The 23,268-nt window shown below is 43.9% G+C and overlaps 1 long non-coding RNA gene across 2 annotated transcripts; it reads left to right on the forward strand.

The window, feature by feature from the left end:
• Positions 1-20: 20 nt before the first annotated feature.
• Positions 21-23,244, forward strand: LOC125154356 (uncharacterized). Of its 2 annotated transcripts, XR_007147772.1 has the most exons (6): positions 21-1,035; positions 4,311-4,576; positions 17,013-17,162; positions 18,148-18,245; positions 20,637-20,740; positions 20,825-23,244. It is a non-coding gene; the product is annotated as an uncharacterized LOC125154356 (long non-coding RNA). The 2 variants fall into 2 exon arrangements; XR_007147771.1 differs by lacking the exon at positions 4,311-4,576.
• The last annotated feature ends 24 nt before the right edge of the window (positions 23,245-23,268 follow it).

The raw sequence follows: 23,268 nt of genomic DNA on the forward strand, positions 1-23,268 counted from the left end.
CAGAGCCTGACATGGGGCTCGAACTCACGAAACTGTGAGCTCGTGACCTGAGCCGAGATCAAGAGTCAGACTCTTAACTAACAGAGCCACCCACGCGCCCCTAAACCTTGTGTGTTTTCTATGAATCCTGCTTTGGTCGCCGAAGCCCCATCCATGATTCTCTTTGACACAAGCTTCTCCCTACTTTGGGCTTCTCGGGTTGTTATGGGACAGCAAGATTCTCAGAGACCCTGTTGTCTGGCTGAGAAGATCCACCAGCAATCACTACCTTAAATCTTCCAGAGGTCCTGGAGTTCTTGCACTCCCGATTCAAAGGGGGGACATGTTCACACTCTTACTGGGAACAACGCTAGTTGCACATGGAAAGGAACCCACCTTGAGGGTAAGAAACTAAGGCTGAAAGAGAAGGACTTGGCCACAATAATAAACCAAATGGTTAACAAAGCAAGAAGGAGCCATTTTCTCTCTTCTATTAAAGTTCAGAGTGCTTTCTGCAACATCTCTCCCCTACGTGATGTTGGAAAGGAACACGGCTTTAAAATACGTTGTTCGGAATATCAGAGATAAATGATCTTTGAAGCATCTTTTTTATCCTTATTCATGTCATTGTTATCCCCCTTGATTATGTTCGGCAGAGCTGACTGTGCTAGAAAGATCTAAAGTCAGAGAACAACAATCAGTGCAGAGTTGGAAAGGAAGCCGCGGTTCCTGTGTTTCTGGAACATCTGGAGGAAAAAGAAAATGCCCTTCCTTTTGGGGTTTTAGGGATCTTTTACTTTCCATGAGTTTTCCCCCAAGTCATATAACAAACGCCTTCGAAACACCTTCGACACGTCCGACTCTATTCTCCGCGTTGGAGATTGGCCTTTGAGGTGCTCACGAGGTGGGAGTGTGGACAGTTGATGGTTGGAAGTATAAGCACGTAGTAGAACCAAGAAAGCAGCCCTGCTGGGAGCAGGTGAACAACACCTTGAAGAAAGAGCAGAAATTCACTAGGAGTTGGTAACTGGAAGAAGACCTGGAAGAACAGACAAGGTCAGTAGTCGGACGGGGTTGGGATGCAGTGTGCGTGATGGGCAGTGATGGGAAGGGAGGTTCTGGGGAGGCTGGAGACACGCTGCACTTTGAGTTGGACAAGAAAGCTTCGGAAGGAAAAAAATGGCAGTCGTGTTCTGGGCCAACTGCAGATCAGAGGCCGTTGACCCTGGATCAGAATTTAGACTTTCCTATTTAGTGGTCAAGATAATGATTAAAAACATTTTTTTTAAACGTTCACTTATTTTTGAAAGAGAAAGAGAGAGAGAGAGAGAGAAAGAAAGAAAGTGGGGGAGGGTCAGAGAGGGAGGGAGAACTGGAAGCAGGCTCCAGGCTCTGAGCTGTCAGCACAGAGCCCAACGCGGGACTCGAACCCACAGACCTTGAGATGATAACCTGAGTGGACGTTGGACACTTAACTGACTGAGCCACCCAGGCGCCCCCCCAGTCAAGATAATGTCTACTCAACCGAGTTTCCTCTCTGCTGTTGTTCTGTATGGTCACACACCTTGGTGGCGAGAGCACAGCCATCTCAGGGAGGCAGTGCGTGAAAAAGGCATGTGGTCACAAAGTCAGGGAATGTCAACAAAGACACGTGAGTGCTGAGGAAGCGAGCATACTGAGTGCATCTCCATTTTCTGATCGGGTCACGCCTGGTACTCTGACAGGCATTGCAAATTTGCTTGTAAATCGTGTACCCGTGCTTCGGGACCATTGCCACGAGGCAGTCAGAACAGAAGTTGTGGAACATGCTTTAGGCAAAGTGAGTAGACATTATTTGAAAACATCATTTATTTTTAGAGCCGGCAGCATTTCACCAAAATGAACATTAGAGATCATATAGCCGAAAATCTGCTACTAGTTAAAAGAGAGAGAGAGAGAGAGAGAGAGAGAGAGAGCGCGCCTAATTCTCCTGTGCCCACAGAAACCTGGCCAGGTGGCTATTCAGATTTGTGTCAGACCTCCAAAGGCTGGTTACCTGTTTAACCTCCACCATGGCTCAAATACAAGGCTGAGGGCCAGACCAGTCATACTCTCAAAGAGGCAATCAAGCTGCCTAGCAAAGAAAACAGAGGCAGCGAAGAGGCGTGATGCCATGAAATAAATTAGAATGAACATCCCATTTTTATCTCCGTGGCAGGCGGCCCATTCCATTCTTTGCATGCTATTTTCATATGTTAACAGCAGCTTGAGAGCTGAATAGGAGGAGAGAAGGAATGGTTTAACGGAATGAGAGGGGAGGCGAGAGGGAAAAACACTTGTTATTAACCCAGAGCCAGTAAAACCCAGTTGTGCCTACTGGAACCAAACGGAACCAGCCAGCCGTTCAAGGGCTTGGCCTTGAAATGGGGAATGTACTGCCTTCACCCGGTCTGGGCCCCTCTGCCTCTTCCCCTAACCTTGTTGCTATGGCTTTTGCAAGCCTTGATCGAAGACAATGACATTTCCCTGATTCTTCCCCAGTGGTCTGTCCAGCTGGGTCAATGGAACCCGAGCCGGGGCTTGGAACGCTCCCTTAATGGAGAGACGAGAGGCTTCTCCAAGTTCAGCAGCCCTGCACGCACACCCCTCCGGTTCCGTGAGCTGGCCCAGTGCTGCAGAAGGCATGATGCTGTATGATGGGCCGGGTGCCAAGCACTGAGATCGTTCTAGAAAATGGCCAGTTTCAATGGCAGATTTTATCCATTAAAACCTATTACTAGTTCCCTCCCAGAGCCCAGCTGGTTCCATTATAGAAAATTGGAGTGAAGTGATGTCAGGTTTGTGCCATAAAAATGAATAGGAATCTTGCTTTCCATTATTTTAAATTGCAGATTGTTGCACAGATATGTATTTATTTTTGTCATTTCTCTCTGGCCCTGGTTGAGGGTCTGACCCTTGAATAATGAATAAACAGAAAGACACATGTTGGCACTTGAGCCTTGCCTGTGTCGCCCTGGTTTTTCCTTCCATTTGTGACAAATTTAAAAAATGCAACACTCTTAAATGGGTTTATAATCCGCACTCTTTTAAGCTGTCACTCAATCTCTGTCTCAGAAAATAGGCTATTGAAGCTAAGGAGGAAATATTTCATAGAGACCTCAACATGGGCAACTTATTTCCAGCTTTAGAGGCAGTCTTTCGGCTGCCTCTAAAGTAGCTGCGGAATTCAAATAAGAACTTGGAGTAATTGTTGCTTATTGAGATAAAGGAGGTTCATTTGGAAATGCCAAATACACTTTAGCGGCCTTAAAAATGATGGCTTCTTTTGTTTGGGCATAATCGAGTTTTCTAGATGTTTCTTTCAGACCCGGGATTTTTATAGGACGACTCTCAGGAGTAGGCAGAAAGGGCAGAGCAGCAGTGAATATAACGGTAGTGACCATGGGTTCATTGTAAAGTATTTTATTGGTAAAAAAAGGTTTTATCTCTTGTTGCTCTAGAACTTAAATGGCTACTGGGGTCTGAAGACCAAAAATATAATAAGTCCTGGAATTACTAGACATATGAGAAGCAGTTGAAGTTCTGTAGAGATAAGAGAATTTATCCCCCACGACAGCCTCGAGTTTCAGGAAAATGTGTCACTCACAATGGCCATGAGGATCACAGGACCACACGAATAAAAAAAAAAAAAGCCAGCAAACAAGTGATAATTGTTTGAATTTTTTAAAGTGCAAACATTATTGTTTTCAGAGATGCAGAAAATAACCTGGTGCATATTTCCTTGCCAGGAATAAATAATACATTAATTGCCATTATTGGCATATTAATTATGCCAATAATTAATTATATTATTATATTATATTATTATAATATAATATATAATATAATATATTAATATAATAATTGCCCTTATTGGCATATTAATTATTCCAATAATTAATTATATTATAATATATATTATAATATATATTTTATATATATATATATATATATATATATATATGTGAACTGCACAGATGGTCTCCACTAAGTTCCATTCTTCTAGGTGAATCCAAGCCTAAGTCCGCCCTCACTGACAATGGCCGTAATAACACAGGCTCTGGCCTGTCTCAAATGTCCCCATCTTGACATCCAGCCCTGTGGCCGACTGTGAAGAGCCGAGCTTCAGGCTGAGGGGACCGCAATTTTCCCACTGTCACATTTGAATGTGAGAAGCGGAGAAGTGCCTTTACTCTCCCCGAATCCGTCTTACCCTGAGCTCTTTGGCAGGCACGAGGTTGAGACATTAGATCTCCGTCACCACCAGAACTCTAAGTTTTATTTATTTATTTATTCTTTATATTTGAGCACAGAGCCTGACGCGCGGCTTGATCTCATTGAACTGTGAGATCATGACCGGAGCTGAAGTCAAGAGCTGGATGCTTAACCGATTGAGCCACCCAGGCGCCCCGACATGGACATTTTCTAGGCACAGAGAGTCCCTGCATGAGGGCGTGTCCACCGGCATGTGTTATACCTCCAACAGGCTCCTTGATGAGTCTAGGAGTCCCAATGCCTGGGCCCCATGACCTACCCGTGACTCTATCTCATTCATCTCTCAAGTCCTCCAAGTTGCCAGGTAGGACGGTAGCAGTTCTCCTCCCGATCTTGGAGAAGTTTCTCCTGCTTTGGTTTGGCCAATTGTGTCTTCCTTGTCATGCTCCGCTCTCCAGCCTTCCTCTTCCTTCCGGATCGGTCTCCTGCCACTGGTCTTTAGAAACACATTGACGCCCCACCCCGACTCCTTACTGGAAGGAGACGTTGAAACCTGACAGTTTTTGTGACTTCTTAAAACACGTCTTAAATCTAGATTCAAGTTCTGACTCTATCATTTTAGGAAGGCTGATTAAGCTGTCTGTGTCTCAGGGTTTGTAACAGTTGCACAAGAACAGTGCCAACTTCGTAAGGTCACTGGGAAAATTAAACGAGAAAAAATAAGCATTTACACTCACCAGCTCAATGCACATAAGAAATACTGATAAAATAATTCTCATGAAGATGGAATTGTGGCTTATCCATTCATTAGATCCTGTGCTTTAGTTCTTGGGAGGAGTCGTTTCCCTGGACCCACATCTTTTCTGAAACCAGTTGGCGATTTGCATTAGAAAGAACCTGCAAATGTGACCTGATTTAGGGAAAGGTCTTTTGTTTGTTTGTGTGTGTGTGTGTGTGTGTGTGTGTGTGTGTGTGTGTAGGGGGAGGGGGGTGCCTGTGTAATCAAATTAAAAATTGTGAGATGAAGAAACTATCCTGGATTACCCAATGGGCTCTAAATGCCAACATGAGCATCCTTATAAGGAAAAGGCAGAGGGGGATAAACACAAACAGGGGAGCAGGCCATGTGCAGACAGAGCAGAGAGATTTGAACGTGCTGGCCTTGAAGGCTGGAGGGCCGTGACCACAGGCCAAAGAAGGCCAGCAACCAACGGAAGCTGAAAGAGGCAAGGAACAGATCCCACCCCCTTCCTGAGCCTCCACAAGGAGAGTGGTCTGCCCAACACCACGATTTTGGCTCAGACACTACTTTTGGATGTTTTGCCTCCAGAACTGCGAGAGAGTCCATTTGCATTGTTTCAAGTCACCAAGTTTTTAATTCGTCATGGTAACCACAGGAAATTAGCACAGCGGGAAAAAGGAAAGTTGATGACAAGAACGTAGGAAAATATGGTGGCAGTGGAGGGATCATAACAACGCTCCCTCCCTTGTAAAATGAATGCTTCACCCCCCCTTATGAAATTAACAGGCATCGGAGGGGCTTTCAGAGTATACTGACATGTTACTGAAATTACCATGACATAGGTATAGACATGGAGTAAATCCCCCCATGAGAAAGTCTGGCATAACAGCTTCCAAGCCAAAACACAAGGACCTTCCACCACAGTAAACTACGTCCAGTGTGGCCTCAACGAGTAAGGCCAAGGACCTAGCAGCGTGGAGAGTAGACTGAGTTCTTCCAGCTCCCTGTACAGCCACGGAAATAATGTCAAGTTCTGTGTTTCGCTAACGAAACAATAGAGCTCTATGCCAGTACGGCTTGCGAGATCTGTTCATGGTATATGACTGCCACCTGCTTTATTGTACTAGGGAAACACAGACCAAACAAAGTTGAATATTCATAATGTTTTTCACTTGGGTCCTTTGGGTCAACAATGGAAGATGGTGGACGAGGTACACGCTGAGATTATTATGAAAGTCTGCACACGCGCACACAGAGATTACCATAGATATCCCATCTTCTTCCCCAAATTAGAGCTTAATTCATGGATGAGAGCAAACCTTGAAATTAGGGATTTTCTATTCCATTAGAGAATAAAAGAAGGATGCACACTATCCCTGAAACAGCCCAGGCACTCAAATATAAAGAAAGAGAGCAGATAGAAACAAAGCAAAGAGTTTGCAGAATCAGCCGTCAGGCAGATTCTCAGATTTCTATTTGAGAGTTTTCACCACGATATAGCAGAGAAAAAATAATGGAAAAGAATGTGCAGAATGAGATATTAAAATATTATAAAAATTCAGTAGTTTGGTTACTATTGGTTTTTACTTTAACAAGAAAGCTGATCAACATGGCGGTCAGAATAGAAAGATGGAATCTGTCAATAAAGAGAGTCCCTCCCACGGAAAGTAATCACCACCCCTCTAAAAATAAGGCAACCAATTCAAAATGTTATCTTCAAAACTAGTATGGAAAAATCCAAAGATTGGAAATCAAGAGGACAAAATATATTCAAATAAACAAGACAAATCCCTTAGGAAGATTTTTAAATTTGAAGGATAAAAAGATAATCCCATGACCTTCAGGAAGGGGAACAATTTACTTTCAGAGGAGTTAAAACCAAGTTAGTTTCAGGTTTTCTTTCTGTCATTATCGATACCTCAACACCTAGTTGGTTAGCATATGTCACATCTCAGGCCCAGAAAGGTATTCTCAGGTCTGCAGAGTCTCAGATATATGTTGCCCCAAAGGCCTTTGGGGGAAATAAATAAATAACTAAATAAAACTGGAAAATATTTTGAACAATGCAGAGATTGTACTTTTTAAAGAACAACTGGTGATTGACCGTTACAGTTATTATGTGGAACGGAGAATTAAGAAAATAACCCCATTGACAGTAACATCAAAAAAAAAAAATCCTTAGGAATACACTTAACAAAGGAGGTGAAAGACTTTTACAATGAAAACTACAAAATATTGCTGAAAGAAATTAAAGAAGACACAAATAAATGGAAAGTGGTCCTGGATTCTTGGATTGGAAAACTTAATATTCTTAAAATATCTGTACTTGTAATCCCTATCAGTCATCAATCTGATGACGTTTTTTTTTTTTTTTAGAAATAGAAAAAAAATATGCTAAAATGCATATGAAATCTCAAAGGATCCTGACTGACCAAAATAACCTTGATAAAGAAAAACAAAGCTAGGGGCACCTGGGTGGCTCAGTCGGTTGGGCATCCGACTGCAGCTCAGGTCATGATCTCACAGTCTGTGAGTTTAAGCCCACGTCCAGCTCTTGTGCTGACAGCTCAGCGCCTGGAGCTGCTTCGGTTTCTGTGTCTCCCTCTCTCTCCGCCTCTCCCCCACTCATGCTTTGTTTCTCTCCCTCTGTCTCAAGAATAAACATTAAAAACATTTTAAGAAAAGCAAAGCTAGAGGACTCATGCTTCCTGATTTCAAAACATATTACAAAACAACAGTGAACAAAACAGTATGGTACTGGCCTAATGATGGACATATGAACCAATGGGACAGAACAGAGATAAACTGTTGTGCGTGTGGTCAAATGATCTTCCACAAGGGTGACAAGGGAAAAGAATAGTCTGTTCAACAAATGATGTCGGGAAAACTGGATATCCACATGCGAGAGAATGAATTTGAACCCTTCCCTTACACCGTACACAAAAGTCAACTCAAAACAAATCAAAGGCTACACATAAAACTTGAAACTACTGAGAAGAAAACATAGGGAAAAAGCTTCAGGCCATGAGATTTGACGATGATTTCTTGTACGCGACGCCGAAGTCCCATGCAACAAAAGCAAAAACAGAACCTGTGGAGCTCTGTCAAATTTTAGAACTTTTGTGCGGCAGAATAAACTGTTGATAAAGGAACTAAATTCCACAATATGTGACAACATGGACTAACTTTGAGGACAATATGCTAGGTGAAATAAGCCGGTCACAAAAGGACAGATACCACATATTCCGCTTAGTAAAGTATGTAGCGGGGCGCCTGGGTGGCGCAGTCGGTTAAGCGTCCGACTTCAGCCAGGTCACGATCTCGCGGTCCGGGAGTTCGAGCCCCGCGTCAGGCTCTGGGCTGATGGCTCAGAGCCTGGAGCCTGTTTCCGATTCTGTGTCTCCCTCTCTCTCTGCCCCTCCCCCGTTCATGCTCTGTCTCTCTCTGTCCCGAAAATAAATAAACATTGAAAAAGGAAAAAAAAATTAAAAAAAAAAATAAAGTATGTAGTGTAGTCAAATTCTTAGACGGTAAGAGAGTCATTGTCAGGGGTGGGGTGGGGGGCGGGAGGGAGGAAGGGAGGAGTTGTTCGCATGACGTAGAATTTCAGTTTTGCAAGAGGAAAACATCCCAGCAATCTGTTACACAACAATACGCACATAGTTAACACGACTATGTGGTACATGTAAAAAATGCCTAGGAGAAAATTTTCTGGTTTTTACCATGATAAAAAAATTGGTTTATATTGGTTTGACATGATATTGATTAGGTACCTATGAATTGTGAGAAATGACATGTGAGGAGATGATGTTGGCAGAAGTGTAAATAGTCTATTGTTCTACTGTTCCCATCTTAGTAGCATTTTAAGGCAAATAGCTGTGTATGTAGTAAGTGCTCAGTAAATGTCTGTTGAGTGAATGAATGAGGTGGTTCATTCGCTGGAAGACAACATAGGCATAATAAAGGAGCATAAAATAGATAATTTAAAATAGGAGTGAAGATTTCATAGCAAGAACAAAAATTATAATCCAGAAGTGAAGAGTACAGCACCGGGCATTTAGTCAATAATATTGTAGTAACACTGTATGGTGACAGATGATGGGTGAGCCCACTTATCGTCGTGGCCACTAAATAACGGACGTAATTGCTGAATCACTAGGGATACACCTGACACTAACATAACATCGTGCGTAAACTGTTCTTCAATTAAAAAAAACCCAGAAATTAAAAAAAATATAAGCAACATACATTCTCATTTTTAAAAGGGTGATAAGTCTCAGATTTAATTTTTTTTCCTTCACGTATTGGTTACTTTTAAGAGAAATACTAAAACAAAATGGGACGAGACCACTGGAATTGCAACCTGGGGTCAATTACATGAATGGAAATGGGAAGTTCAGGGTCAGCAATATTAAAACCAAGTCGGATATTATGTTTAATATGTTCCGTCAGATTGAAACGGAGTATTCACGGTAAAGCATAGCAAAGATTTAACAAAATGAAAAGCGTTGGAAATGAGAAAGAAGTCTAAGAAGCCCCATGTAGTTCAAGTTCTCAGCTTTTTCTCCTCAGTTGGTGACTCATTAAGTGAGAAGTGATAGATAAAAGTTCATAAATGACATCATAAAGAAAAGCCAGTAGGTATAGTCATAATCTAAGCCCCTGCAAACTAAACATTTCTGATGACTTTTGTTCACAGTCGAATACTGCTTTTCCTCATGAGGAAGGTCATAAAGCCTGGAAAAAAATGCAGAAAATTAAAAAAAAAAAAAAAGAATCAGGTGGTGTATTCACAGGATGGAACCCCAAACCATAATGAGTGAAAAAGTAAGTTGCAGAAGAATTATTACAGGGTACCACCATTTATACGAAGGGGGAAAATGTGAGACAGCGATATAAGTCATCCATAATTATTATATACGCTCTGTTTTTAACATTATCGTGTTGTTATATACTAATTACAGCATATAATAACATTAATACTTGTATGATTAATAACTATATTATAATGTTATTATATTTTATTTTTATATTATATTGTATATAATTCCCCTATATAATTATATATAAATGATACTAAATTATATATGTATAAATAAATAAACACATGCACAGCATAAAGAAATGCACAGGCATGAGAAACATCCCGTCCAGGATGTCATTAAGTCTAATAGTGGAAAAAGGTCATGATCCGAAAGACGAGGGACAGAGCCTCTGCTGTCTTCCACGTGGCAGCCAATTTCCTGTATAGGATCCATAACCATATAACTCACTTCATCTGACTCTTGCCACCTTTCTGGTCTCACTTCCTGCCACCTGCCCCCTCGTGGTCCAGGCTCAGCTATAGTTGATTTCAGCTATTGGTTGGTGCCGTGATTCCTCCAAAGCTTCTGAGGCTTTGGATGTGCTCTGTGCCCTTACCTGATCCAGATCTCGTTTGACAGGTGTCAGTTTATTTATTTTTTTTTTAAATTTTTTTTGAGAGAGAGAGAGAGAGAATCCCATGACGGGCAGAGAGAGAGAGAGAGAGAGGAGGTGGGCTCACCTGAGGCGGGGCTCCAGCTCACCTGAACTCACAGACCGAAATCACGACCTGAGCTGAAGTCCGAAGCTTAACCGACTGAGCCACCCAGGTGCCACTGGCAGGTGTCAGCTTAAATGCCAGTTCCCCTAGGAAGCTCTCCCTCCCTACTGAAGCTGGTACAGACCCCCTTCTTTACCCACAGCTCCTTCTTCTTTCCATCTCACTTGATTGTAACCGTTTACATAGTTGTCTATTCTCCCGTTGACGCCATGCATTCGGGAAGGTCCTGTCTCATTTATCCGCGGCTGTATCCTCGGCATAGCAAGGAGGGACACAATAAGTGTTTATGGGATGAATGAACAGTCATTGAAGCAACCAAAGAATGCACAAATGCACATGAAGAGCTCCACGCCTGCCCCTCACGCCAGGCAATCTCTCTTCTCCACTGATGACTGGGACTTCCACATTTCCGTCTGTCCTTCCTGTAGGGATACCCGCTTCACGGCAATTCTGATTTCACCCGGCACTTCCTACAGTCCATGGCACCCCCTGAGGTACTAGAAGCGGGTCAACATTCTAGTGAATGAGCAGGAGCCCCAGGCAACCAGCCCATAATCCTGCGAGAGGCCAAGGCCAGGTCTAAAATTAAGCCCTGGGAAAGGAGGTAGGTTGGGGAAGTATGGTGTTACCCATGTGACAGCCAAGCAGAAGGGGCTTAACGAGGCACTGGCATTCCAAGGAAAGGTTGGGTTTAACACAAGAGTTCTGACTCCCGTGTGTATCCCGTGTGTCTATCTCCATCATCTCTGTCTCCAGGTTCCTTCAAATTCAGGCTCTCTAGTTAGGATGGACAGACCACAAGCTCAGACTAGTCAGCAGAGGCAGCAGATCCCAAGGGATAGACAAGAAGGATGATGTGCTCTCCTTAAGTCAAAGTCAACACAGGTAGTTTAACACTCCTGCTGGAGTACTGGGTTCGTTTAAGTACATTATCTTCTTTTGACCTGTAGGAAGGTGATGTGATCTACTAGAGAAAGCTCTGGACCAGGGGGCAAGAGAACCTGGTTCTGGCCCATTTTACCAACTGGTTTACCTTCGACAAGTCAACCTACCCCTCCAGACCACAGTGTCAATAATCTGTGAACACCCTAGCTCACTGACACCGAATGTTATTTCATAAAGCAGTGGAAACACCAGGCCCCATCCCCCAAAGATGCCGCTTGACCACTTCCCTAGGCTTATGTGAATATACCGCGGCCGATTCATCTCGTCCGTTATTGATGGGTGGAGTTTGTTTCCCAAGATTTGCTATTACGACCAGTGCTGCTCTGAGCATTCCTTGTGCACGTGTGCACCTGTGCAAGAGACTCAGGAGGGCAAATCCCCAAAGAGAAACCACTGGATTGTAGGGTGTGTGCCTCTCCACAATTTGGAGGACCAAACCGGCCTCCAAAATGGTTGCACCAACCTACATCGCCATTAGCAGTTTGTCTTGTTCTACAGCCACAGATGCACTTGACATTGTCTGATTTTTCATTCTAAATATTTTGAGTAAGTGCTTTGAATGAGATTCTTCGAGGGTGGACTGTTCTTGGGGTCTGATGTTCCTCTGCTGATGTCCTTCATGTGTGCCTTAATCTGCCTATCCGGTAAGTTTGTAGACAAAGTATCTGCTTGCCTCTTCTGTGTGCCCTCGACATACAAGATTTAAACTGAATTTGAGAAGGAGGACTCCTATTCTGGTGTCTTCTGTTCCATTTCCAGTGTATTTAAAGGCATCAGGTCTACAGTCGTGTCTTGATGTGTATTACAGCTTACTATGAAATTAATTGAAATTGATAACAACGATGTTAGTGAGGTTTAGATCAATTTTAATTGCATGGGTAAGTGTCAAGGTGATTTCACAAGTGATTTCATGTTACTATATCGATGAAAGAGAGGGCTCCTCTAAATGGGATGTGATTGTAGAAGTTACCAGAGAGTATGGATGGCCAAAGAATTCTTTGAACCTGGGCATATGTCTCTGTAGTCCCCTAATGAATTCGCTCAATGAAAAATCCCTTGAAAAGTGTCTCCTTCACCTTTGGAGACCTTGAGATGTCTTCGGTAAAAATAGGCAAGAAATAGAAGACAGACAGGCAATGACACTTGGAAGTTTGGCCTGCGGAGTTTTTAGAACAAGAAGTTACCCTGAAACTAACAGGTTGAAGGTCATTAAAATACAAAAATATGCATCTCCTGAGGATAGAAGATTCTTTCCCGTCCCCCTCAATCATGGGATATTGAAGGAATTACAGCTGGAACAGCCGGATTTTGAGAATGTGTTGCTATACTAACTCCCATGACAAGTCAAAAGGGGCCCGGTTCTTTGCGTGGGAGGCCAGTCTGCCGCTGTGTCGGGAGCAGAATTATCTGGTCGTCTGCCTCTCTGGGAACCATGAGAGATGACAGCTGAGTTCAGAGGAGAGGGTTCTGCCAGCCTAGGAGCTACATGTGTCTCTCTTCCCTTGTCATCCCCGCACACCAGCCTCTGAGCAGCAGCGGCAGTAACGGAGGGGAGGGAGCCCCTTTGAGTCTTCAGAGTTAGCTCCACACTGCAGTGGAGGGACGTTCAGAGAAAACGTCAAGTGGAAAAGTGGCCGAGATAATGAAAAGAGCTTAGGTTTGACTGAATGTTCTTCTGAGAGGGCCTCCGAGTTTGATAGCCACGTCGGATTGCAGACATCATTGGACTGGACTCAAATAGAAGGAGGAAAGAGACGGAAAATGTGATGTGTGTTTCAGCGGTTCAAGTTTCAGAACAGAAGGTGCCTCCATGAGGGTTAAACTAGCCCTGGATTTAGCTATGGCTGAGATGAGATTCTTCGCACAGGCTGTTGAGTATTACGGTTTTCTTATCGTAAAAAGTATCCCATACTTCCGGCAGGAAATACACTTGGTCGCTATACTTGGTTTTTCTGTATCTTTGGTTGCTAGTTTCAGTTCACCTGGGGTGAAGGTAGGGTCTCGGTCACCAAGGATAATGACTTTCACTGCCATATTGAGCTTTTGGGCACAGTTAAGGTTCCTTGACTTTTGGTGATTAAGAGAACCAAAAGGTCGGTAGGTAAGTAGGCAAGTTGGTTGGTTGGTTGGTTTATTTATTTATTTATTTATGAGAAGATTCGCTAGGGGGGGAATATCTATGTGGAAAAATAGAGAAGGAACAGGCAGTTACAGAGGAGGGCATGGGAAGAATTTAGAATTTCCTTTAGAATTGTCCCTATGGAACCCTTCTGAATTCCCTGTGGGGAGAAGACACAGCAACTTTTCCTTGCCTGAATTCACATGTGTTGAGCTTTCTAACTATTCTTGGTTAGGAACGTTTGAACTAATTCGCCCATCTCAACTGAGTCACGTAAGTGGCTCCTGTCATCTGAGAAATGATAGCTCAGAAGCCCCACAAGTCATAGCAAGGTTGTTGGTAACATACTGGAGCCCAAAGGTATCGAACCGCCTGACAGCCACGGAGGTCCATTAAAATACCTCATTTAATCCTCAACTCGACCCTACTGGTCCCCTGTTCTAGATGAGTTTACCAAGGCTTTCAAGATACTTACTATCTTCCTTAGAGTCTCTCTTCCTTAGACTCAACTCTTCCTTTGAGTTAGCAAATCCAGCCCAACAGCCTTGCTCTTTAAGGAGTCTTTCCATATTTGGCTGTGCCGTATGCAGTCTGGAATGTGGTTTTGCAGCCAGACCATACTGTAATCTAGAAGCACAGTTATGTTCCCCGGAGACGTAGAGCATTATGAATGAAGACTGATATAAATCCAGACTCAAGAGGGGAGCTTCCTACGGCAAAGCCTGGTGTCGTGCATGAAAGAGTAGAGTTTCTTTTTGTTTCCACGTATCTAACTACTAATGCTGAGAACCAGGAGACATGGGGCTGGACGCAGGCTGAAGACATCCCACTAAAGCACCTAGCCTTCCGTGTCCAGCTTCTTCAATTTAGCGTAAAGCTTTGGAAATCTATCCGTGCGACTGTGTGTTTCAGTGAGTCTGTTTCCGTTCGTCACGTGTCTCAGATGGATAGACCATGACTTGTGCAACTCTTTGCCGGGTCATGGGCGTTATTTGGGTTGGTTCCAGTTTTTTGCTGTCATAAATAACTCTTCTCTGCACTGGGCTTTATGGGAACCTATGTTTTCATTTCTCTTAGATAGTATGCAGGGGTGAAAACCATATAATTTATATATATTTATATATGTAAATATAAATATATTTATAGAGTCTGGATACAAGTCCTTTGTAAGATACCTATTTTTAAAATATTTGTTCTAGCTGGTGGCTCACCTTTAATTTTTGCTGACAGGATGTTTATCCTAACTTTCTATTTTAAAACAGTTCAACTTATACAAAAATTACAAAGAGGGTACTGAGAGTTTTGTACAGCTTTCTCCACACTTCCTCTAAGGCTAAACTCTTATATACCCATAGAAGAGTATCTTTCAAAGACCCAGAGCGTAAGCTTGATGAAATCCCAACTTTTTGTGTTTTCTCTTTAATGCAGTTTATGTTGTTGTTGTTGTTGTTTGGAGTTTATGTATTAATGCATTTTAATGCATTTAATGCATGCATTTTGTCTCCTAGAAGGAAATCTTTGACCAGGGTGCCCGGGTGGCTCATTTCATTGAGAGGCCAACCTTTGATTTTATCTGAGGTCACAGGATGGAGCCCTGTAGCAGGCTTCAGCGTGGAGCCCACTTGGGACTCTCTTTCTCTGTCCCTCTGCCTCTCTTCCCTGCTTGTGCACACTCTCTCTCTCTCTCTTTCTCTCTAAAAAATTAAAAAAAATTTTTTTTCAAGATATCTACCAATTCAAGGTCATTAAGATCTACATGTTTTCTCTTCCATAGGTCTATAATTGATTTTGAGTTCATTTCTCTATGTGGTGGGGGGTGATGGTTGAGATTCAACTTGTGCGTGTGTGCACCTGTCTATGTAACGGTTTCGGAAACGTGTTAAGTTGTCTTGACACCTTTGTTGAAAATAAATTGGTCGGGTACGTGGACACCGTATTCCGACCCATTAATCTATGTGTCTCTCTATAGGCCGATATCTGTCTTATTTACTCTAGCTTTACAACAAGTGTCAAAATCAGGTATGAGATTCTTCAGTGTTTCTCTTCTATTGCAGTGTTTTTTCAATGTTTATTTATTTTTGAGAGAGAGAGAGAGAGAGAGAGAACACGAGAAGGGGAGGGGCAGAGAGAGAGGGAGACATAGAAGCCAAAGCAGGCTCTAGACTCTGAGCTGTCCACACAGAACCCGTCGCGGGGCTGGAACCCACGAACTGTGAGATCATGACCTGCGCTGAAGTCAGACGCTTAACAGCCGACTGAGCCACCCAGTCACCCCACAAAGTTTTGTGGGCCATGCTTAGATTCTTTGCCTTTACACATACATTTTTGAACCCGCCTCTAACATCCTGCTGGGAATTTGATTGGCATTAAATCCATAGATCGGTGTGAGGAGCACTGACATCTTAACAATACTGGGCCATCCAGTCCACGAAAAAGCTATATCTCTACATTTATTTAGGCTTTCTTTGATTATTTCATTAGTGTTTCATAGTTTTCAGAAACCATCTACGTTCGGTTAGATGTCGACCTGAACGCGTCTCTTTTCTTACTGCTATTGTAAATTGCATTCCTTTAAAATGGTGTTTCCAATTGTTCATTGCTAGTTACGGAAGTATAATTGATTTTTAAGCATCATACTCATTTCCTACAAATTTGCTACACTCAGTCCTAGAACTTTTTTTTTCCATATTTCTTGGGATTTTGTACATAGATAATCGCGCGATTTGTAAATAGAGACAGTTTTATTGCTTCCATTGCAATCTATCTGCCTTTATTTCACTGTCTTCCCTCGCTGGGTTAGGACTTGTAATTCTATGTTGCATGGCTGGTGAGACTGACTCTTGCCTTGCCTTTTCCCAGCCTCGGGGTAAAAGCATATTGTTTTTCCAGAAGCTCTTGATCAGGTTGAGAAAGTTCCCTTCTAAGTCTACTTTGCTGAACGTTTTTATTAACATTAATGAATGCTGAATGATCAAATGATTTTTATAATTTATATGAGTATGTAGTGTTTTCTTTTAATGTTTTTCTGTTGCCATGTCAGGCTACATTTACGAGCATTTGAATGTGGAACAAGTCTTTGTATTCCCAGGTGATCTCTTTAAATATTTTGTGCTTTGGTCTGGGACAAAATTACGTTACCTGGGGTTATTTGTAACTTTTGAGTTGTACACCTTCTGAGGCAAGTCTAGAATGAGCTTTAGTCTAGCATACTTTGGTCCGCATGTCAGTCTTTTCAACTTACGACTGCTGGACAGACACATCTATTCAGTACAGACCCCGATGCAGGGCTTGAACTTATGGAACTGTGAGATCATGACCTGAGTCAAAACCAAGAGCTTAACCAACTGAGCCACCCAGGTGCTCCTCTCCTTACTTGTAATGCTTGATTCAGAGTTGCTTTTTTTTCCTAGACACGCTTCTCCGGCTGTTCCGGTTACTGATCTCTCTGACTCCTGACAGATGGACCATCAGACCCTCACCTCCAAGCCTGTTGCCAGTTGAAGCCACGCTCCTGATTCCATGTGTGCAAACTCACTTCAGATTCTCAACCCAACTGTAAGGTAAGTGTGATTTTTTTTTTTCACTTTCGGTGGACCAGTTAACTAAGACCCAGAGAGATGAAGCTATTTGCCCAAAGTATCCCATCTGGTGTTACATACAGATGGGACCATATCCTCTGTCTCCTCACATCTCATGTTGAAATACATCCCGCAGAGAATAAAGGGTTTAATGGAAGAAACGGGAATACAAAAAACTAGAAGAAAATTTACACGGCTACTTATTCTCCCTGTGGATGTAAACAAAGGTCATGGGTGAAAGACACAGGATATTTTGTTATAAAATTTTACTGGGACGAAACGACACTTCCAGATTTAAGAAGTATTTAATTTGCTCCTGATTTTACCCTATTAATGATGTGATAAACACCTTTTTGTAAAAACTTTCTCTCCCACTCCCACATTGAATTATTTTTGTTTAATTTTGTAATGCTTATTTTTGAGAGAGAGAGAGAGAGAGAGAGAGAGAGAGAGAGACAAAGCACAAATGGCACAGAGCCCTACGTGGGGAGAGAACCCACGAACCATAAGATCATGACCTGAGCCAAAGTCAGATGTTCAACCGACTGAGCCACCCAGGCACCCCCTAACAAAAAAAAAATTTTTTAACATTTGTATTTATTTTCGAGAGACAGAGAGACACAGAGCACGAGCAGGGGAGGGGCAGAGAGAGAGAGGGAGACACAGAATCCGAAACAGGCTCCAGGCTCTGAGCCGTCAGCACAGAGCCTGATGCGGGGCTCGAACTCACAAACCATGAGTTCATGACCTGAACTGAAGTCGGACGCCCAACCGACTAAGCCACCCAGGAGCCCCTGTTATAAAAATTTTGATAGTAATTTTAGTTACCTGCAATTTTCACGCAAGAAACAGAGATCTCCCTAGAAAAGCCCGAATACTTGAATAAGCAGATTAGAAGAAACCAAGTCTGGACCTTGATGAAAGTCATATCTCTGTGGTCAGGTTATTACGTCTTCTCCGCCTCTAGGTTTTATCTCGAATGGAACCGGCTTCCTCTGCACCTGGTTCCCACCCTCCCGTCTTGAGCCACGACTCTTTAAGTAGGATTTGAAGCATAAACAAATGGTAATTGTCTTTGATCTCATCTTCACTTTTCCTTCCTCCCCCACTAGAGTCGTCTTATGCTCTAAGTATCATAACATTCACAGGATGAGCCTGTGAACCATTTGCCATAAGAGAGAGAGCGTGCATTTGAGAAGAAATCATGTATGAATTAGAGGCTGCCTCCTTCTGCCTCTTAAGCAAGCACATCTTGGAATCTTACTGTAGCGTAAATGAGAGAGATAAGCTAAATGGCTGGGGCATTTAAGTTGCATGGAATTAATATTGTGTGGTCGGACAAGTCCCCAGAAGGGATCAGAAGGAGCATCTTTTCGGGAATAACTCAGCGGAAATCTGCTCTGCGGAACAGACAGGGAGAGCAGATGATACCAGTTAAGGCAGGGAGAAAGCTAGAGTCAGGGGCATAAAGTGTTTGCGCTAAATTGTTTCATTTTGGATCTTTTTAAATTTTTTAGTATTTTTTAATGTTTATTTTTGAGAGAGAGAGAAAGACAGAGCATGAGCAGGGAAGGCGCAGAGAGAGAGAGAGGGAGACACAGAATCCAAAGCAGGCTCCAGGCAAACAAGCCAAGAAACTCGATTTTTATCGGTGAACCGTGAGGGGATTCAGTCTTTAGACAGACTCACGTTAGCTCAACTCTTGGTAGACTGATATCTAACCAGAAAACCTGTGTCACTTGCCATTGACAAACCTAATTAACAGGATAACATATCAGCACTTTGTGCCTCTGTACGTAGGTTCACAGACCATGGATTCTCAGCTGAGACAGCTTGAGGAACACTCCTCCCTAGCAGGACAAGGCAAAGGGTCCTAGTGTCGGCTCTTTCCTGGACAGGGATGTCACCAAGGCCAAAGGATGCCTCCCTGACTCTTTGCCATACTAACACACAACGGCCCCTTCTAGTTGAAACAGAATCCCAGTTTTTTGAGGTTTTTAACCCATTCCTTTAGATTATGGTTATATCTTGCTTCCACCGGGGAAGCCAGCCGGTAAGGACCCTGAAGACGACCTTTTGTGTGTTTCCTCTGAGACTTCAGCTGTCTTGTTCATCACCGGCTCTACACTTCTTAGAACGGTACCTGCCTACAATGGGCACGCAGCAAAGATCTTTCAAAATATGAATGAGTTACGGAGTTCACTGTATACTGATTTTTTTATTTTTTTAAACATGTTATAATTTAAAAAAATTTAATTTGATTTCGTTATTTTGAGAGAGACAGAGACAGTGTGAATGGGGTAAGGACAGAGAGAGAGAGAGAGAGAGAGAGAGAGAGAGAGAGAATCCTAAGCAGGCTCCATGCTGCCAGCACAGAGCTCAATGCAGGGCTTGAACTCGTGAACCATGAGATCGTGACCTGAGCCAAAACCAAGAGTCAGACGATTAACTGACTGAGCTACCCAGGCGCCCCTCATTATATACTGATTTGTTTTTTAGTATTTATTTATTTTTGAGAGAGTGAGAGAGAGAGAGAGAGAGAGAGGAGAGGGAGAGAGAGAATCCCAAGCAGGCTCCGCACTATCAGCACAGAACCCAGCACGGGGCTAGAACTCGCAAACTGTGAGGTCATGCCGTGACCTGAGCTGAAACCGAGTCTGAAGCTTAACTGCCTGAGCCACCCGGGCGCCCCTAGGTTCTGATTTTATACACGAACTTTCCCAACGCTATCCTTCGGCCAGTTGAGTTGACCTCACTCTTGGCCTCTTTCCTTCATACACCTCTGACAACACGGTGGACCTAGAATTGAGAGAAGATGGCAGTGGGGGGGCGAGGGGAGACTTGGAGGAAGAAGGTTAGGGAACGCAACTCTTGTATTTTGAGGCGAGGAGTAAAACTCAGAGGCCTGAACTCACTGTCCCTTCCTCTTCTTCACGGAAACAAGTACCTTTTAGTCTGTTAGGTAAGTGTGGCTTCTGTGACAGATAAGCCGTGACTCTCAGAGGTTTACCACTCATGGTCCAGGGTGGGCGCTTGGTGGGCGTCTTCCATGCAGCGACTTGGGGATCCACGGTCCTTCCGTCTGGCTCTCTGCCACCGATGACAGAAGCAGGACGTTGGTGTGAGGTCCCTGGCTCGACAGCAGCAACATCGCCCCAGAACATGTAAGGAATGCAGACTTCCGGGTCCCACCCCAGATCTACAGACTCAACAACTCCAGGGGGGTGTGGGTGGCACCCGGGTGGCTCAGTTGGTTAAGCATCTGACTCTTGGTTTTGGCTCAGGTCATGACTTTGTGGATTCATGAGTTCGAGCCCCATTCCAGGCTTTGTGCTGACAGTGCAGAGCCTGCTTGGGATTCTGTCTCCCTCTCACCCCCCCCTCTCTCTCTCTCTCTCTCTCTCTGCTCCTCCTCTACTCACTGCTTGAAAATGTGTGCACATCCCCTACGGACAGATTACAGAAGGACATTCACTGCAGAGACAGACCAGCCTGCACAGAGCTGGGGAGACAGACAGCCACACGGTGCGTCTGGAAAATCGTAACTGACTTCTCTGAGTGTGAGTAGGAGATGTGGCTAAGGGGTGGGTAGCAGGTGGGGACAGAGAGGGACGAAGCCTAGCGATACCTCTGATACTTTCCAGGATAATGAAAACTTGGCGTATCCATACTGAAATGCAAACGAAAATATCGCGACAAGAGAAACGAGATGTTTTGCGCGAGCCCTCCGTAAGCTCCGGAGCACCGACTCAAACGTCGGGTGATGATGCTTTTGCTGCTGGCATGGTCAGGGAAGAGCAAGCCAGGCATGGCTGTCCTTCAAAGATAGAGGGTAATCTTATTTATTTATTTTAATGTTCACGTATTTATTCTGAGAAAGAGAGAGAGAGAATGCCAAGCAGGCTCTGTGCTCAGTGCGGAGCCGACACGGGGCCCGAACTCACGAACTACAAGATCATGACCTGAGCCGAAATCGAGAGTCGGCCGCTCAACCCACTGAGCCACCCAGGCGCCCCGATAGCAGGCAACTTTGAATAGTCATAGGAAATGCTAAAAAAAACAAAAAACAAACCAAAGTCCAAGAAACAACACACACACACACACACACACACACACACACACACACGCGTGCACGCACAAGCCGAGGGGAGGAGGGAAGTCCTCTCAATCCAGATTGAAGCTGATTTATTACCACACGTAATCCATAGTAGTAGGTCCACATCGATTTTGTATCTAATTTAAAAATTTGAGGTCTCAATGTGCTCATTAAAGAACATAATGGATTTACATATTTTAATTATGTTTTATGGATTGTGAACATAATGTAATTAAGAGACTTTTCAGGAGGCATGATGAATGAACAGGGTGGCCCAACATACGGCGGGAGACGACACAGCGAGTGGACTCGTCCGGAGCAGCCCAGCCTCGCGGCTGACGGCCCAGGCCAGAGCGCCAGGACCCCGTTCACAGTTATGGCAGCCTAATGACGCCACCAGGCAGGAATAATGAGGCTGAAAGACCGGGCAGGTGGCCGAGTGCTGTGTCTGCAGGACGGCGTGGGCCTGTCATGGCCGCCAGACTGTCTTTCTCTCCTGCCTTTCTTCACCTTCCCCTCTGGTGCAGCCTTGGTTGAAAAGCAACCTCGTCAGCTCTTCTATTTTATGTTTAACTGTGGCAAAAAAAAGAAAAAAAAAACCACAACACACACACACACATAGTAGAAACACACACACAATAGTACTATCTTCACCATTTTTCTTTTTTAATTTTTTCTTTTTTCTTTCCATATATGAAGTTTATTGTCAAATTGGTTTCCATACTAACTTCACCATTTTTAGATTCCCAGTTCAGCGGTGTTAAGTATGTCCCTATTGTCGTGCAGCCAGTGTCCAGAACCTTCACCTTGCAAACCTGGAACGCGATACCAATTAAACAACTCCCCATTCCCCCTCCCCCGGCCCCTGGCAACCGTTAATTCTACTTTCTGGGTCTCTGGGTTCGCCTCTCTTAGGGACCTCACACAAGTGGAATCACACAGTATTTGCCCTTTGGTGGCCGGCTTATTTCACTGAACATAATGTCCTCGAGGTTCGGCCATGTTGGGGCAGGTGACAGGATTTCCTTCCCTTTGAGACTGAAGCATATTCCATTGAATGTATATGTCACCTTTTCTTTACCCATTCATCCTTTGATGGACGCTTGACAGAACTGTTAACTTTTCTCTGCACGGGTGTGATGATCTCAATTCAGGATTCCTTAGACTCACCTCTGCCAGTGGAAGGCTCTTTCCAAGATGGCCGGCGTCACCCCCTCTTTAAAATCTGCTTCCGTTGCCTTGAGTTTTTGTCCCTTCTCCAGCCACGCGGTCCACTTGTCCCAGGCAAGCCTACCTCTACCTGACATTTGTCATTTCCAAACACGTCATGTTCTGGCACAACCGGTGACTGTGCCTGGAATGCCTGAGCCCACCCCTTGTGAGACCCTCTCCCATATGCCATCTCTTAGCCAAACAAAGAGTCTAGGACAGAGGTTGGCACACTACAGTCAGTCGGCCGAATTCTGCCCTCCATCTGTTTTTATAAATAAAGGTTTATTGGAATGCGAGCATGCCTGTTGTTTATGGACAGTCCACGGCTGCTTTCCCAGGGTAACTCAAAGCTCTTCAAAGAAAATCTTTGCCGAGCCCTGCTCTAGGTAAGCGCTTGTGTTGAAATCTGTCTCTGCCATTTCCCAGCTATGACCTTCAACATCCCTGAAAGGGGATAACAAGTAATAGCCCCTTCACAGCTTTATTGTGAAGGCCGAGGAATACATACGAAGCCCTTGGCACATAGATGCCAACTTGGCAGGGAAGGCAATGAGAGCGTTCATGTCGGGCCATCAAACGGACACCAGACCACGCTCAGCGGAAACTGCCCCCCAGACTTCTCTTCCCTCGAAGGCAGCGTGGCAAATTCAAACAGTGTAGGCTTTTGGAGTTAAACAATTTCAAGATCACCCTTATTTTCTTTTTTAATTTTTAAAAATGTTTATTTATCTTTGAGAGAGAGAGAAATAGCATGTGAGCAGGGGAGGGGCAGAGAGGGGG

The sequence above is a fragment of the Prionailurus viverrinus genome, chromosome E3 (genome assembly GCF_022837055.1).
Source record: "Prionailurus viverrinus isolate Anna chromosome E3, UM_Priviv_1.0, whole genome shotgun sequence".
In the NCBI taxonomy this organism is placed as follows: Eukaryota; Metazoa; Chordata; class Mammalia; order Carnivora; family Felidae; genus Prionailurus; species Prionailurus viverrinus.